Source organism: Phragmites australis, chromosome 9, assembly GCF_958298935.1.
Source record: "Phragmites australis chromosome 9, lpPhrAust1.1, whole genome shotgun sequence".
Lineage (NCBI taxonomy): Eukaryota > Viridiplantae > Streptophyta > Magnoliopsida > Poales > Poaceae > Phragmites > Phragmites australis.
The window spans coordinates 22,284,834-22,301,504 of NC_084929.1; the positions used below are offsets into that span (position 1 = coordinate 22,284,834).

General features: G+C 47.4%; 1 pseudogene; it reads right to left on the reverse strand.

The window, feature by feature from the left end:
- Positions 1-400: 400 nt before the first annotated feature.
- On the reverse strand, positions 401-16,546 carry LOC133928066 (UDP-sulfoquinovose synthase, chloroplastic-like; annotated as a pseudogene).
- Between the last annotated feature and the right edge of the window lie 125 nt (positions 16,547-16,671).

The following is a 16,671-nucleotide window of genomic DNA, read 5'->3' on the forward strand; positions in this document are numbered from 1 at the left end:
ACAACCTTAGATGATCTAAGCTACTAGAAACTTTATTTGAGGATTAAAATACCTAATACTTGTTAGATCATGAAGAGACACGGGTCCCTCTCTCTGTAGGAATTTCATGTGTTCGGAATGGGGAAGTAAAGACAGTATTAGCATATTGCTTTAAAAACTTGCTGCACGTGCTTAGAATCATATCATATTCCCCATCTCACTAGTTGCCAGGGTTCGATCAGTTAAGAGGTAACCATCAGTCCATATTTGCAGATCAAGATCTCGAGGTGACAACAGAATCAACAACACATGAGCTCTTCAATTGCAGGTTCGAGTCGTGGAGACAAGAAATGAAACCCTTAACATCGTAAAACACCTCACTACCTAGCACATTATACTAATGCGAATAATTATTACATTGTCATATCAATAATGTCGATGTCATGGTTGACATTATATTCCAAAGAGATGGTTGCCTCGAAACAGAGACCGTCCGCGGCTTGGCGCCCATCTTCTTCCACGACACGCTCGGCATGATCTGCGCCGTGTCGACACTGTCCTTGTACTGGATGGCAAACTTGAGCACTGAGTCGAGCAGCGAGGCCGAGCTCGATGAGCTTTGTTTGCTTGGCGTTGTAGTAGTGCTCCTCGGCTTCAACTCGCGGGTTGGGCACCGATTTGGTCTGCACGCCCAATCCGAGCTCTGCCCCGGCGGCTGTGACCAGCTTGGCCAGCTCGTTGACGGAGAACTGTTCGGTGAACTGGTTGAAGACTCTGAACTCGCCTGGTTTGGCTGGGTTGGCTATTGCTAGCTCAACGCACTGCACAGTGTCCCTGATGTCCAGATATCCCCGGGTCTGGAGGATGCAGAACAACAAGTTGGTCAGTAAATTTATGCTAGACTTCGCTGATCAAAATAAATTTAAAGTGGCGACTGAAAGTACAACGTCACCGTCCTATAAGGTTGTTCAATAGTTTATTTTTTAGATAATGGAATAAATATATCCCGGTCTCTGCATTTCGATAGTTTATTAGATTGTTACTTTTGCACACGATATTTAAAGGACGGTATTTGCATCTGTATGATCTTCAGGGTACCTCAGTCATAAATATTAAAACTACACTACACGTTATCAAATGATTATGGGTTGGAGCAGCTATCAGGAAAAAGAATCATATGAACAACTCAGTTTTAGTACTTGCTGAGCTGAGCTACAGCGTGCATGATTCACTAATCACTATCTAGTTTGGAGGCCCCAAGATTTATGTCAAATTGTAACGGTGATTTCACATCCTAGGACCTAAGTGAACAAAAGCTAGCTGGCATTTTAACTTAAAAAATGTACTGATGGATACTAACAATTTCAACCACAGGCGTATTTCTGAAAAGAGGGGAGAACCTTAATAAAGAACAGACTGCATAAATGAAGAAAAAAAATTCATGGCCAATTCCTCATATGGCAATGCGAGAGAGATAATAAAGACATACCTGACCACCTTTTCCGTAAACTGTAAGTGGATGCCCTACAGCAGCCTGAACACAGAACCTATTAGTGCTGTCCCAAAGACGCCATCATAGTCAAACCTGTTGGATAGCTCTTCATGCAATGCAGTTTCATCCGTTCTGACTCCATAGACTACACATTGGTTAAGATCTGTGGCCCTTATACCCCAAGCCTTGCAAGTAAATGCTATGTTGTGGGAGTCATGCACTTTGCTTAGATGGTACAAGGAGCTCGCTTGCTTTGGGGAAGGCAAGGTGTCAGTTCTTCCATTGTCAGTAATAGTGGTAAATCCCTCTTCAATGTCAATATTTGGGGTTCCATACTCACCCATTGTTCCTAGCTTAACCAGATGGCACTCTTCACAGTATTCTTTAATGGCAAACAAGACATTAAGTGTTCCAATAACATTATTATGCTGTGTGTAGACTGCCCGTGAACGATCAATCATAGAGTATGGTGCCGATCTTTGCTCACCAAAGTGGACAGCAGTATCTGGCTCAAAAGACTTGAAGGCTTCCGAGAGGAAATCAAAATCACATGTTGTCACATCCGGTTTTCAAGAGAACAAACTAGATGTATTACACATGTATGTCAGGATCAAATTTTCATACATGCAGTGACATCATCAGTGATAATATAACTGTATCAATAATTAACGATAATATTCATTACAAAAGGACCCGTAGGTCTAAAAGAAAACACTAAGATAGCTTCCAGTGGCAGCAGGACTTCCATCCATCCACATACGTTGTCCGGGGGAGTGCCAGCCTATGACATGGTCTCCAGGTCGACGCCTTCCTTCACCTAAAACTTGGCTCCATCATACGGAAGGTCTTCGAAAACTTCGCCTTCTGAGCAACATCAAGAAGTTGGGAGAAGGCAAGCGTGAGTACATAGAGTACTCAGCAAGTGTGAAAAAACATGACATGTAGGCTTTATGACAAGGAAAAGTTTGACTCGGACTGACTGCAACTATGCCAAACTAATCTACGACTCAAAAGACATAGCAACCTATTTACTATGTGATGACTCCAACATTAAAGAAGACAACTCATCATATTCCATCCGACTACTAAGCTCACCAGATATCCCATATCCGGCTACTGACTCATCAGGGTTTCACCACATGACTACCCAAAACCAACTATACAAGGTCCCCACTAATTACGAAGCGCCTCCAAATCTATATGCACCCACTAAGATTTCACCGCTAACAGGGACTCCATCCACTGCAGAGGTCCCCTCTTGTGCTACTTAACCATCCACTAGTGCGTACATAATATGAAGGACAACTAATTATTTGGCCAGGCCGTACCCATATAAGCCTCGTGGTTGCGTTGTTATGCCGGGTAACACGCTTCACAAACCGGTCCTTAAGATCCCCCAAAGAAACAACCACAGACTTGTTGTGCAGCTTCACCTCAAACTAACTATCCAGTTGGGATCCATATACCATATTACTACAAGATTACCATACCCAAATTCTTGTTGTATAAACATTAGTGCAGATTAATCTTTACCCCTACCATAACAGCACTAGCACATCTACCCTTTATTTCCCATAACTCATCAACGGCGACAAGGAATGTCAAAAAAAATCTAGTAAAACCCTAACCATAGGATTCCATATTAAACAAGCATGCATGTAGAAAAATAAAAGCTACATTGTCCTACAATGGTGTCAAAGTGATCAAGGACACTTGCCTTCGAATGCGGGTTGATTAAATTCCTCGAACGTTTGGTCCTGCAAGCTCATACACTGCTCGTCTCCTAAAGCAATCGCGCACACCGAAAAGAAACAAACACAACATCTAAGAACAGTACACAAAACAGCAGCAATGCACTATAAAAAGGTTACTGATGGATAGTACATGCTGCTACAAACGCGGGAGCGCAAGAATCACCTAAATCGGAGCTCATCTGAAAAAGTTGTGATGGTTTTAATCTATAGGGGCTTTTCTGAAAAATTACAACGGCTAAATTGCAAAAAATAGAAAGTTCCAGGGACCTATATATAAAATTTAGGGACCTATTTGTAATTATACAAATGTTCGGGGGGCTAAAAGTAAAATATAGTACTAACTATGGGCATATTTTTGAAAACAGAAAAGTTTGGGGGCCTAAATCTAAAATTACCTAATTTCAGAGAATAAAGGAATTATTTTTCTACTGAAAAACCTATTTATTACATCAATAGGCTCACTGGGCTCGGGTGGGCTAACGTGGTGGCTTACGCGGCTGCTGACTCAGCTTAGGAGCTGACGTGGCGCCTACGGGGCTGCTGACTGGGACGATGGACCGGCGTCGTGGACTAAGTCCACTAATCCATGTTAGACCAAAGGGGTATGGGGTTTGGTTGATCTAATCTGGGCCGTCGGTGGAAGATCTAACGGCTCACGGTGGTTGGGGAGGTTTAACGGCCAGCGGCGACAGAAGGACGACGACGACGTCTCGAGTCTCGTCGGAGCATCGCTGGCGAAGCGGAATACCGAGCTACGGCCTATCGAAGTCTACGGGAGATGGCGCAATCGGAAGAGGAAGTGACGGGGAATCTCACCGAGGGCTTCACAGCGGCCAGCGGGGTCTTGGTGGCGGTCGGCGACAGAGAGAAGCGGCGGCGGCAGTCGGTGCTCGGTGGAACCACATCTACGGCGATGGAGCTACGGAATTGACGAGCGGGGAAGCTCCCACGGGGTTCTGAAGTGCCGGAGAGACGGTTAGCCAACCTCAGAAAACAACGGGGAAGGCCAACAACAGTGAATGTCAGCAAGACTCACCGGAGCTTGATGAGAGGACAACTATGGCGGTCGAAGGGCGACGAGAAGCAGCGGGGAATGATCCTCGTGCTCCTGCGAATTTGGTGGTGCGCTCAGACGCGACGGGGAGGGCACGAGCACGGCGGACGGCCGGAGCAATGGCGGCTCGGGTCTCTCGGCAAAAGGGAGTGCGGGGTGGGCGAGGTGCGGGGGCTGTGGGAGCAACTTAAAGCACAAAAGGAGTGCATGCCGTTGCGGGGAACGTGGGCGTGAGGGTTGGACATGCGCCAGTGGATTCGGGCAAGCTGCGCGGCGGTTGCAGACGCGGGCGCGAGCGCGAGCGGAAGATGATGCTGACAAGCAGGGCCCGACTGTCAGCGAGAGAGAGGGGGGATGGGTTGGGCTTTGCTGGCCGGGAGTTGGGCTACGGGCTGAAGAATCGAGCTGGGCCACACTAAAAGTGGACATCACAAACCTACCCCCCTTAGGATGAATCTCGTCCTCGAGATTCAGAAAGATCGGGAAAGAGACTGGGAAACTCTGCTTTTAGATCATCTTCTCTCTCACAGGTGGCTTCAGCTTCTGAGTGATGTTTCCACTGTACCTTACACATACGAATCCTTTTGCTCTGGGTAACACATTCAGATATTTCGAGAATCCTGACAAGGTATTCCGAATAGGAAAGATCCTCCTGAATATTCAGCTCCTCCATTGGTAGCTATTCTTCCGGAACTCTTAGGCACATCTTCAATTGCGAGATATGAAACACATCGTACACACCGGAGAGCTGGGATGGTAAATCTAGTTGATATGCCACTTCCCCTCTCCTAGTATCTGGAATGGTCTAGTGTATCGGGGTTCCAGTTTACCCTTGACTTTAAATCTACGAAGACCTCTGATCGAGGACACTTTGAGATACACGAAGTCTCCGACTTCAAAGGTCATCTCCCGACGTCGATTGTTCGCATAACTCTTCTGCCTTGACTGCGCGGTCCGCATGTTGTTCCGAATCTCCTGCACTTGCCTTTCTACATCTTTTAAGACTTCTGGGCTAAATACTTGGCTTTCTCCGGTCTAATTCCAGAATAGTGGGGTTCTGCACTTCCTTCCATATAGTGCTTCAAAAGGGGCCATCTTTAAACTTGCTTGGTAACTATTGTTATATGAGAACTCCGCATAAGGGAGGTTCTTATCCCAACTCTTTCCGTTCTTTAAAGCACATGCTCTCAGCATATCTTCTAGAATCTGGTTGGTTCTTTCCGTTTGTCCATCAGTCTGCAGGTGATAAGCTGAACTAAAGTTCAACATGGTGTCCATGGACTCATGTAGTCGCTGCCAGAAACGTGATGTGAACCGGGTACCTCGGTCAGATACTATCCTCTTGGGTACTCCATGCAGAGACACAATCCTAGACATGTACAATTGTGCGAGACTTTGTCCCTTATATGTCTCCTTGACTGGTATAAAGTGAGCTACCTTTGTTAGCCGATCTACTACGACCCATATAGAATCATACCCGGATTGGGTTCGAGATAATCCCACTATAAAATCCATGCCGATTTCTTCCCATTTCCACTCAGGTACTTTCAATGGTTGTAGCAGTCCGGCTGGTCTCTGGTGTTTAGCCTTAACTCGCTGGCATATGTCACACAGAGCCACATATTCTGCTACTTCACATTTCATTCCGTACCACCAATATTGATCTTTGAGATCCTGGTACATCTTAGTGCTTCTCGGGTGAATGGAGTAAGCTGATTCATGGGCTTCTCTTAAAATTGACTCCCGAATGGACTTGACATTCGGAACACATATTCTTTTCTTATACCACACCACTCCTTGCTCATCTTCTGTGAATCTTGGAGCCTTGTCCTTCTTAATGAGTTGCTTGATCTCTAAGATCTTCTCATCTTCCTGTTGGCCCTTTCGTATATCCTACTCTAGAGTGGAATCCACTTCCATTACAACTGCGTCTGCGCTGGACACAATGAGCAAATTAAGCTTCTCAAACTCTTTACATAATCCATCCTGTTTTTCTTCTAAGGTCATCATACTAACATAAGCCTTTCTGCTCAGGGCATCTGCCACTACATTTACCTTTTCCGGGATGGTAGTTGATTCCCAAATTGTAACCCTTGATAAGTTCCAACCATATACTTCAGACTTTTATGATCAGAGAAGATCTCGCATCTCTGCCCTATCAGGTAGTGTCTCCAAATCTTGAGTGCATGAACTACAGCAGCTAGTTCTAAGTCATGAGTAGGTTAGTTCTCCTCGTGCTTCCTTAATTGTCTTGAAGCATCAGCTATCACGTGGCCTTCTTGTATTAGCAAACATCCCAACCCTTGGCGCGAGGCATTACAGTACACCGAGAACGGCTTCTGTGTGTCATGCATGATTAGCACTGGGGCGGTGGTTAATCTCTTCTTTAATTCATTAAAGCTGGCCTCCCGAGTAGGAGTCCACTTAAATTCCTTTCCTTTCTCCAGTAACTCTATCATTGGCTTAGCGATCTTGGAGAAGCCTTCTATAAAGCGACGATAGTATCGAGCTAAACCCAGAAAACTCTAAATCTCTAAAACGGTTTGCAGTGGATTCCAGTTTAGGACCTCCTTCAATTTGCTAGGATCAACGAATGCTCCTCTTGCTGAGATGATATGACCTAGAAAGGAGACTTCCTTCAACCAAAACTCACACTTGCTCATCTTGGCATACAACTGATTTTCCCTAAGTTTTTGCAGGACCATCCTCAAATGCTCCTTATGTTCTTCCTCATCCTTTGAGAAGACCAGGATATCATCGATGAACACAACCATGAACTTGTTCAGATAATCCATAAAAACCTTGTTCATGAGGTACATGAAGTATGCTAGGGCGTTGGTCAATCCAAAAGACATCACCGTAAACTCATACAAACCATATCAGGTGACAAAAGCAGTCTTGGGGATGTCCGATGCTCGAATCTTTAGTTGATTGTACCCTGATCACAGATCAATTATGGAAAAGACACATGCCCCTTTTAGCTGATCAAACAAATCCTCAATTCAAGATAAGGGGTACTTATTCTTAATGATCACCTCATTAAGTGCACGATAATCGATGCACATTCTTTGAGTTCCATCTTTCTTTGGCACAAAGATAATCGAGGCTCCCTAGGGTGATTTGCTCCTTGAGCTCTGCCAACTGATTGGCATCCATTCAGTACGGCCTCTTATATATAGGAGTAGTGGCAGGTATTAATTCAATAGCAATCTCAATGTCTCGATCTGGTGGCATACCTGACAATTCTTCAGGGAAGACATCCGGAAACTCGCTGACTACTCTGACTTCCTCCACTGCCTTGTCTTGGTTAAGCTTGATATTCCCTCCTGATTCTATTGTGGCCTTGAACTCCACCTTGGTGCCGCATGTATGTGTCAACTGATTATCTTGGTAGCACATCCTATCACTCCATTGAATTTAGCCAATCAATCCATTCCCAGAATGATATCTATCCCTTTAGATTCTAAGACGATAAGGTTTGCAGGGAATTCTACCCCTTCTATGGCAAGGCTTATCTTAGGGCATACATGCCTCGATTCCATCTCTCCACCTGGAGAACTAACTACCAATCGACTTTTCATTACGGCTACCAGCAGATTATGCTTTTCTACGAATTTAGTTGAAACAAAGGAGTGTGTTACTCCGAAATCGAATAAAACTGTAGTAGGGTGAGAGTTGGTGGGAAACATACCAAGTACCACATCTGGGGCATCTTGGGCATCCTTTGCTGCGACGTGGTTGACTCACCCACTTATGAAGTTCCGATGAAGCTGTTGTTGTGGCTAACCTCCAGGGCGATTCTGCTACTGGTTGTTGGATTGATCCTGCTGCTTCTTGGGGCACTTATTGGTAAGGTGCCCAAAGTTTCCACAGTTGAAACATGGGCCAATGGTACTGGTTCCCTAGCCATTGCGACCCTGTTGCTGCTAGTTCTGGTTCATGGGGCATGAGGCCTGGTAGTTAGAGAGTTGTTGCTACTGGAACTACTGCTTCGGCTGACTGAAGGTTCCTGAAGCCTGGTTGGGTGCCCTCTGTTGCTGGTTCTGACCTGCCTGGCGATACACTTGTCCTGAGGGAGGTGGGTTGAAGCGGGGACATGTGTTGCTGCCTGAGGACTAACCCTGCATCATCCTCTTGTGCTCTTCTCCTAAATTCTGCTTCTTCTTCTCTAGAATGAAGGCTCTGTCAACAAGCTTCAGGAAGCTTGAGTACTCACTAGCTAAGAGGGAGTACTGGAGTCCAGGGTTCAAACCTTTCAAGAAACAATCTTGTTTCTTTTTATTCGTGTCCACATCTCCGGGGGCATAGCGGGATAGCTATGTGAATTTGGTAACGTATTCACGCACTGACATGGGACCTTGCTTTAATCCTAGGAACTCTCTCCGTTTAAGCTTCACTCCCCTTTTGGCACGTGGTGCTTACAGAAACTATCCTTGAATTCTCTCCAGGTAATTTCTTAGGGGTCATCATGGGCAGCTGTGTATGCTACCCACCAATCTGAAGCTGGTCCTACAAGCTGGTGTGAAGCGAAGAGGACTATTTCCCTGCCTGTGCACTGAGAAATCTGCAGCTTGCTTCCAATTGTCTTAAGCCAATCATCAACATCCAATGGCTCGACTACCTGTGCAAAAGTAGGTGGCTTGGTTCTCGGGAAGTCCTTTTAACTTGTTCCGCGACTGCATTTGCAGTGGTGGTGGCAGTGTCAGATAAGCTATAGGTGCATGTTGAAGTCTCGCCATGGCCTGCGCCAATCCCTGTAGAATCTGAGTCTGCACGGCCATCATCTGTATTAGGTCCACTGGGTTACGGTTGGTTCGCCTGTTCCAGGAGGGAAATGTGTCTTGGTTGTCATCCTGGGGGTGAGCATTGGTGTTACCATCTTCAGCGTTGTTCCTGTCGACGCCAGAATTGTTCACATTCCTTGTGTTCACCATCTGACAGTTGCAAGAACATGAGATTGGGCACGAGAACAGGGCAAAGACAGATGAAGCATTATGAAGATTCAAAAACTAATTCATATAGATTGAGGACAGATACAACTGCGAAAGACAAACTTTCACATCGCATCGACACACACAAAGCAATCCTAACACCCAGCTCAAAGCATAGAAAACAAGCAAAATCATTACATCAAGAAACGACATCTAAACAACGCTAAACTACTACTGGGAAAAGTGCTAAGTTAGGAACTATCGCCACCCTCTGAAAGATCTTGTGGTGCAAATTGTAGAGCAGTTTCAAGGCAGAGCTTCTTGCGAGAGGGAGAGCGAGGCAACTCTGGATCAGGCCTCTCCTCAGGTTCTTCTTCTGAATCTTCCAGCATCATCGCCTGAAGGGCGCAAACCCTCTCCTCTGTTTCGGTGAGCCTCAGGTGCATGTCATGTAGCTCGTCGAGGGCTCCGTCTAGCTCATGTGTCAAGGTGTCAATGAAGCGAACCTACTCCACCAGTCTGGCGTCACCCTCCCTGTTGGTGGGGGCAAAGGTAACCTCCAAGCTGTCACTCGCACGTTGTGGGTAGAAGTGGTACGGTGTAGTCTGAAGGACGCCGTGGTACTCTGCACAGAGGACTAACAGTGCCTAGCGAGCTGCGTCGCTGATCCCATCCGCGAAGGTCTCTCTCGAGGCGACGGCTGAGTGGATCCTGCGCACCTTGCTTCCATCGTCATCCGGGTTCTTCTCAAAGATGGTTACCTCCACCATCCAGGCGTAGCCGTGGTTGCTGAGCGGTGTCTAGATCCCCTTGTAGACTGGGGCCTCCTGATAGCCTAGGCCCTTGAGGATCATCCAGAGCTTGCGAGGTAACTCCCTCACCTGTAGTCCAAAAGAATGAAACTCTGTGAGTGACTGGAATGCCTAAGTAACCTCTGAGGGAGCTCTCACAGGAATGAAGCCTCCAACCAGCTTGTGGGGCGTCTGCTTTGTGCATGCCATCTAAAATTTTGAAAGAGAGGAGTCAGTAACCATTTTAAAAAAAAAATTATAAACAAAGCCAATAGAAGGGAGAGCAGAAACAACATGGGCTGAGAAAAAGATTTTTCAAAAACTAGTTTTTTTTTACGGAGATATGTCCTTAATATCGACCATTTCTAGCTAGGCTTGTATCCTACGGTCAACAAGGCTCTGATACCACCTCTGTCACACCCGGTTTTCAAGAGAACAAACCAGATGTATTCAATATGTATGCTAGGATCAAGTTTTCATACATGCAGTGACATCATCAGTGATACATAACTGTGTCATTAATTAACAATAATATTCATTACAAAAGGACCCGCAGGTCTAAAAGAAAACACTAAGATAGCTTCCAGCGGCAGCAGGACTTCCATCCATCCACATGCATTGTCTGGGGAGCGTCAGCCTATGACATGGTCTTCAAGTCAATGTCTTCCTTTGCCTAAAACTTGGCTCCATCATCCGAAAGGTCTTCGAAAATATCACCTTCTGAGCAGCATCAAGAAGTTAGGAGAAGGCAAGTGTAAGTACATAGAGTACTCAGCAAGTGTGGGAAAACATGATATGTAGGCTTTATGATAAGGAAATTTTGACTCAGGCTGACTGCAACTATGCCAAACTAATCTAGGACTCAAAAGACATAGCAACCTATTTACTATGTGATAACTCCAACATTAAAGAAGACAACTCATCATATTCCATCTGACTACCAAGTTCACCAGATATCCCATATCCGGCTACTGACTCATCAGGGTTTCACCACATGACTACCCAAAACCAACTATACAAGGTCCCCACTAATTATGAAGAAGTCCAAGCCCGCTCTTAACCATGAGCATGGCTGATCGATCAGTCTTACACTCTGCAGAGTTTACACACTTTACCCACGAGTCGTGATTCCCGTTTTGCTTTACACTTCCGGGGTGTAGAGCCCGGGTCTCACTACAAGGCCTTTACAAAGCGCCTCCAAATCTGTATGCACCAACTAAGGTTTCACCGCTAACAGGGATTCCATCCACTGTAGAGGCCCACTCTTGTGCCACTTAAACGTCCACTGGTGCGTACAGAATATGGAAGACAACTAATTATTTGGTCAGGCCGTACCCATATAATCCTCGTGGTTGCACTGTTATGCCGGGTAATAGGCTTCACAAACTGGTCCAAGGAGGTCACCGGCGAGGCCTTGTCCCTCGCCTTCCCAACCTCCTCCTTCGCTGTCAAAGTCATCGTCATCTCCACAGACGCCTGCTTCTCCTCATCACTCTCCCCCCGCACGAGATCCCAGTCGGTCTCCTCATCGTCGTCAGAGATATCGATGATCCCGACGAGCGTGGCCTCCCGAGCTAAGGGTCAGGCCAGAGCGGCAGGCAGCCGCCTCCCCTACTGAGAGGGAAGCAGCATGGCCACCGGTGCCTCTGCCGACGATCGGAACGGTCCGACTCCCGAAAAAGCCATCGAGATCATTGACATCTTCGAAGAGGATAAGGAGGAAGACAACGCAATACTCAAGTCAAGGTTAACTGCTCACTCGTAGGGTTGTGAAGAATCCAGCCGGGAGACCCCAGCTTTATACCCGGGCCAAGCAGCAACGTAAGCTAGGGAGATGAAGCGTAACCGACACAGCGGTGTCCGCCATTGAATGCTTGAGGGAACTGTGGCCATACCCCGGTCGTTCCGCCAACACGTGGTGGCGTTCCATGATGAACGCCTCATTTTCTCGCACGGACGTCCCGTCACATTAATAACCCAGACTCCTTTCGGTGCATGACAGGGGCGTGGGCACAAGACCCTAAACAACCCCTCGCATTGGCCAGTCAAAACGCGGCAGTGGCACGTCTCATCCTGCCAGGCAAACACGTGAGGTCCCCTAATCCTACACGTAATCCGGAGGATAATGGTTGAAGATTACTATCCAGGTCCCTCCGGAGCCTTGATCTCTGGACCCTCAGCTAAAGGCTCGACCTCCGAAGGCATCAGACTCCTTTGCGCCATCTCTTCGTACCTGCGAAGTCTTCCCTTAGCTTAACCAGCCCGGCCTCCCGAAGGCTCAGCCTCCCAAAGCCTGGCTCCCCGAAACCTTGGTCTCCCGAAGCCTCGGTCCCCCGAAGCCTTGGCCTCCCAAAGCCCCAGCCTTCTGGAGGCCTACCTCCCGAAGCTTTCACCTCCTGGAGCCATGCCTCCCGAGGCCCCTTTCTCCAGCTGCTTAGGCCGGCTTCCCGGAGGCTACATGGTGGGTCATCAGGCCTCAGGAAAGATCTGCCAGAAGAGGAGCACTGGTCATACTTTGCCTGCAAGGAGGTGACCAGCATTAAACGCCTAGGCTGGTGGACACCGCTCTGACACCCTGGCGTAATGGAGGCTATCTTGACACCCTTGACAGTGCGGCGCGGGGCCGCAGGTTGCGACCAGCTTACCCCTCAAGATGTAGGCACCACGATAGTTACTACGATGGATATTTATCTCCCTGGTAGGGTAGAAAGTAGTTATCCAGGATATGGCCCAGTAATTCGGTCAGATCCCATATATTTGTACATTGTGATAACTTGTACGCCAAGCTACGCACGACCCTATAAATAGGGGCCATGGTCGCCTGGGCTAGAGGGGGCTAGACGGCAGAAAGACACAGAGGTGAAAAAATACCAAGTCACGTTGTGATACTCCCCCCAGATCGATCCATTTTTTCTACCATCAATACATTCGTCGTGTTCCTCTTAAACTTCGTCTCCAAGCTTGAGTCTCCTCCTTAGAAGAAACTCTCACCGTACTTGCTGGGGCAAGACGAACTCTTGCTCCAACAACAGCACTAGCACACTACCCTTTATTTCCCATAACTCATCAACGGCGACAAGGAATGCCAAACAAAATCTAGTAAAACTCTAACCATGGGATTCCATATTAAAGAAGCATGCATCTAGAAAAATAAAAGCTACATTGTCCTACAATGGCATCAAAGTGATCAAGGACACTTGCCTTCGAATGCGGGTTGATCAAATTCCTCGAACGCCTGGTCCTGCAAGCTCACACACTGCTCGTCTCCTAAAGCAATCGCGCACACCAGAAATAAACAAACACAATATCTAACAACAGTACACAAAACAATAGCAATGCACTATAAAAAGGTTACTACTGGATAGTACACGTTGCTACGATCGCGGGAGCGCAAGAATCGCCTAAATCAGAGCTCGTATGAAAAAGTTGTGATAGGTTTAATCTATAGGGGCTTTTCTGAAAAAATACAAGGGCTAAATTACAAAAATAGAAAGTTCTAGGGACCTATATATAAAAATTAGGGACCTATTTGTAATTATACAATAGTTTAGGGGGCTAAAAGTAAAATACAATACTAACCAGGGGCATATTTGTGAAAATAGAAAAGTTTGGGGGCCTAAATGTAAAATTACCTAATTTCAGAGAATAAGGAAATTATTTTTGTAACAAAAAACCTATTTATTGCGTCAGCAGGCTGACTAGGCTCAGGTGGGCTGACGTGGCGGCTTACGCGGCTGCTGACTCGGCTTAGGAGCTAACGTGGCGCCTAACGGGGCTGCTGACTGGGACGGTAGACCAGCGCCATGGACTAAGTCCACTGGTTCATGGTAGACCGAAGGGGTATGGGGTTTGGCCGATCTAATCTGGGGCGTTGAAGGAAGATCTAACGGCTCATGGCGGTTGGGGAGGTTTAACAGCTGGTGGCTACAGAAGGACTGCGGCGCCACCTCGGGTCTTGCCGGAGCATCGCCAGCGAAGAGCAATATCGAGCTACGGCCTACCGAAGTCTACGGGAGATGGCGCAATCGAAAGAGGAAGTGATGGGGAGTCTCACCGAGGGCTTCATGGCGACCGATGGGGTCTTGGCGGCGGTCGGCGACGGAGAGAAGTGGCGGCGGCAGTCGGTGCTCGGCGGAACCACGTCTACGGCGATGAAGCTGCGGAATTGATGGGCAGGGAAGCTCCCACAGGGTTCTGCAGTGCCGGAGAGACGGTAAGTTGACCTCGGAAAACAACGGGGAAGGTCGGCGACGGTGAATGGCAGCGAGATTCACCGGAGCTCGACGAGAGGACAGCTACGGCGGTCGCAGGGCGATGAGAAGCAGCGGGGAACGATCCTCGTGCTCCTATGAATCCGGTGGCACGCTTAGACGCGATGGGGAGGGCACGAGCACGGCGGACGACAGAGCTTTGCAGCGGCAGCAATGGCGGCTCAGGTCTCTTGGCAAAAGGGAGTGTGGGGTGAGGGAGGCGCGGGGCTACGGGCGCAACTTAAAGCGCAGAAGGAGTACGTGCCGTTGTGGGGAACGTGGGCGCGAGGGCTGGACGTGCGTCGGCGGATTCAGGCGAGTTGCGCGGCGGTTGCGGACACGGGCACGGGCGGAAGACGATGTTGACAAGCGGGGCCCAACTATCAGCGAGAGAGAGAGAGAGAGGGGAGATGGGCTGAGCTACGCTGGCCAGGAGCTAGGCCTGGAGCTGGGCTATGGCCTGAAGAACCAGGTTGAGCCGCGCTAAAAACGGACGTCACACATACGGTGAGAGTTGAATTGTCTTGTCAGTGAGAGACTTCCATCTACGGACACGATTTTGGATGGATGTTATGGGAGTAAGGGAATCAAGACCAAGCTGGTGATCAAAAAGACGTCGAACAAGATTGTCAACAATAGCAACCTCGTAACCTTTGTTGGAGAGATGAAGAGCTGTTGCCCACCCACAGTATCCATCTCCGCCAATAATCATTACTTTTTTAGGTTTGGAGGAATGAATGCCCAGATGCTTGCTGACTACCAGTAAGAAGTGTTTGTGTCTGTCCTTGAACAGCAGCACTAGCACAAGTGACATATGACTTCCTCCGTTTCATGGGACAAGATTTGTGGAACAGATTTGAAGATTTTGAGTTTTGTAATTGAACAACATTATGGCAATACCTAGGTGATCCTGAGGATGTATTATCAGCAGTAGAGGGGCTGAAACTACAGTTAGCGATCAAATGTGCCATCCTCATAATCCTTTCACTTCCAGTTAAAAAATGTGGAGGCCCTACAAAACTAGTAGATATAAATTAGGAATTAGTAACGAAGGGGGGAAAAGTAACTACAGGATAGAATATCACCATAAGGTGACCAGTGACCACAACATGAAAACAAATCTAGGTGAAGAAAACACTACTCCCTCCAATTGTGAACATAATCCGTTTTAGCCATACAAACATTTTTTTCTCGAATATATGCCGTTCTACAGTTTGAAGACACATTTATCTCAATTAATTAGTACACCTTGTTGAATGAATGTCTATGTGGCCACCAGTAAATAAGACCGATTTCCCATTCTCTCTCCTCCCACACATACTTACGAGTTGGCAAAGTTTGGGAATAGATGAAGGGCACCAAGTCCATGCTGTCTTACTCCTTAACTCATATGCTAAAGCTAAAGCTAAAGCAACTAATATTTGCAATCACAGAAATGGGTTTGCTATAGTTCTAGTGCTACAGTATCTTTTTCGATATTAGAATAAAGTGGTACAAGTGTTGTTGTATCTTTAAAAAGAAAAGGAGAATAAGGACAGGCAAAAAAAGTACGTCAATCTGTTATCAGCTAGTTCTTTCAATCTGCGGCTCTGCGCACTTGTGTTCAGCAGAACTAATTGAATTACGTGGCCCAGTATTGAACCTAGAGGAAATGCAAAACTTTCAAGCGCACACAAGTCACCATTGGCGCTCGCTCACCTCTCTCCCAACATATGCCAGTGATAACCTGACACTTACGCTGCAAACGGGGAGAAGGCGAGGCCTGACCAGAACACATTTCTTTGCGGCTCTCCTCCACCCAACCACGTAGCTGGGCTCTGAAACCTCCGCAGCCATATGCACCTCCATTGGCATCAGAACATCCCTGGCCCTACTCCTACCGTAAGGAATTCACCCTAACCTCATCCGACACCAGCAAGAGTCAAACAAAAACCGCAAATCTTTCTCCGCGCCAGGGGCGGAGCTAACGTGGGGCATTGGGGTTCAGTTAAACCCCTAGAGATTTTGGCAGGAACAAGCTGCTGTTACTACTCCACCACAGAGCAAGCAAGCAAGCAATACCGCAACGAACAGAACGGATTGGATTATCCATCCCAGGAAGAAAGACAGGGATTTGGGGGCCCAAAAGTGAAGAAAAGAATCCGCAGAACAAACGAGCTATCCGTCCGAGCAAGCTAGCGATTCCTTACCAACAGGATACAAGATCAACACACGTCTGGATGAGTCCCTACTCCACGCCAATCCTGGGGGGGACGAGGACGACTACCGGAGGCGAGTGACTATTGAAGAGCAGAGAGGAGCGGGTGGATATTCGGCGGAGCGATTCGGATCAGCTGCGGCAAGCACGGTCCGGCAGTGCAACCTGGCGACGATCCTGGCCGGCTACTAGCGGATGAGCGGTCACGATTGCTCCATTTGTT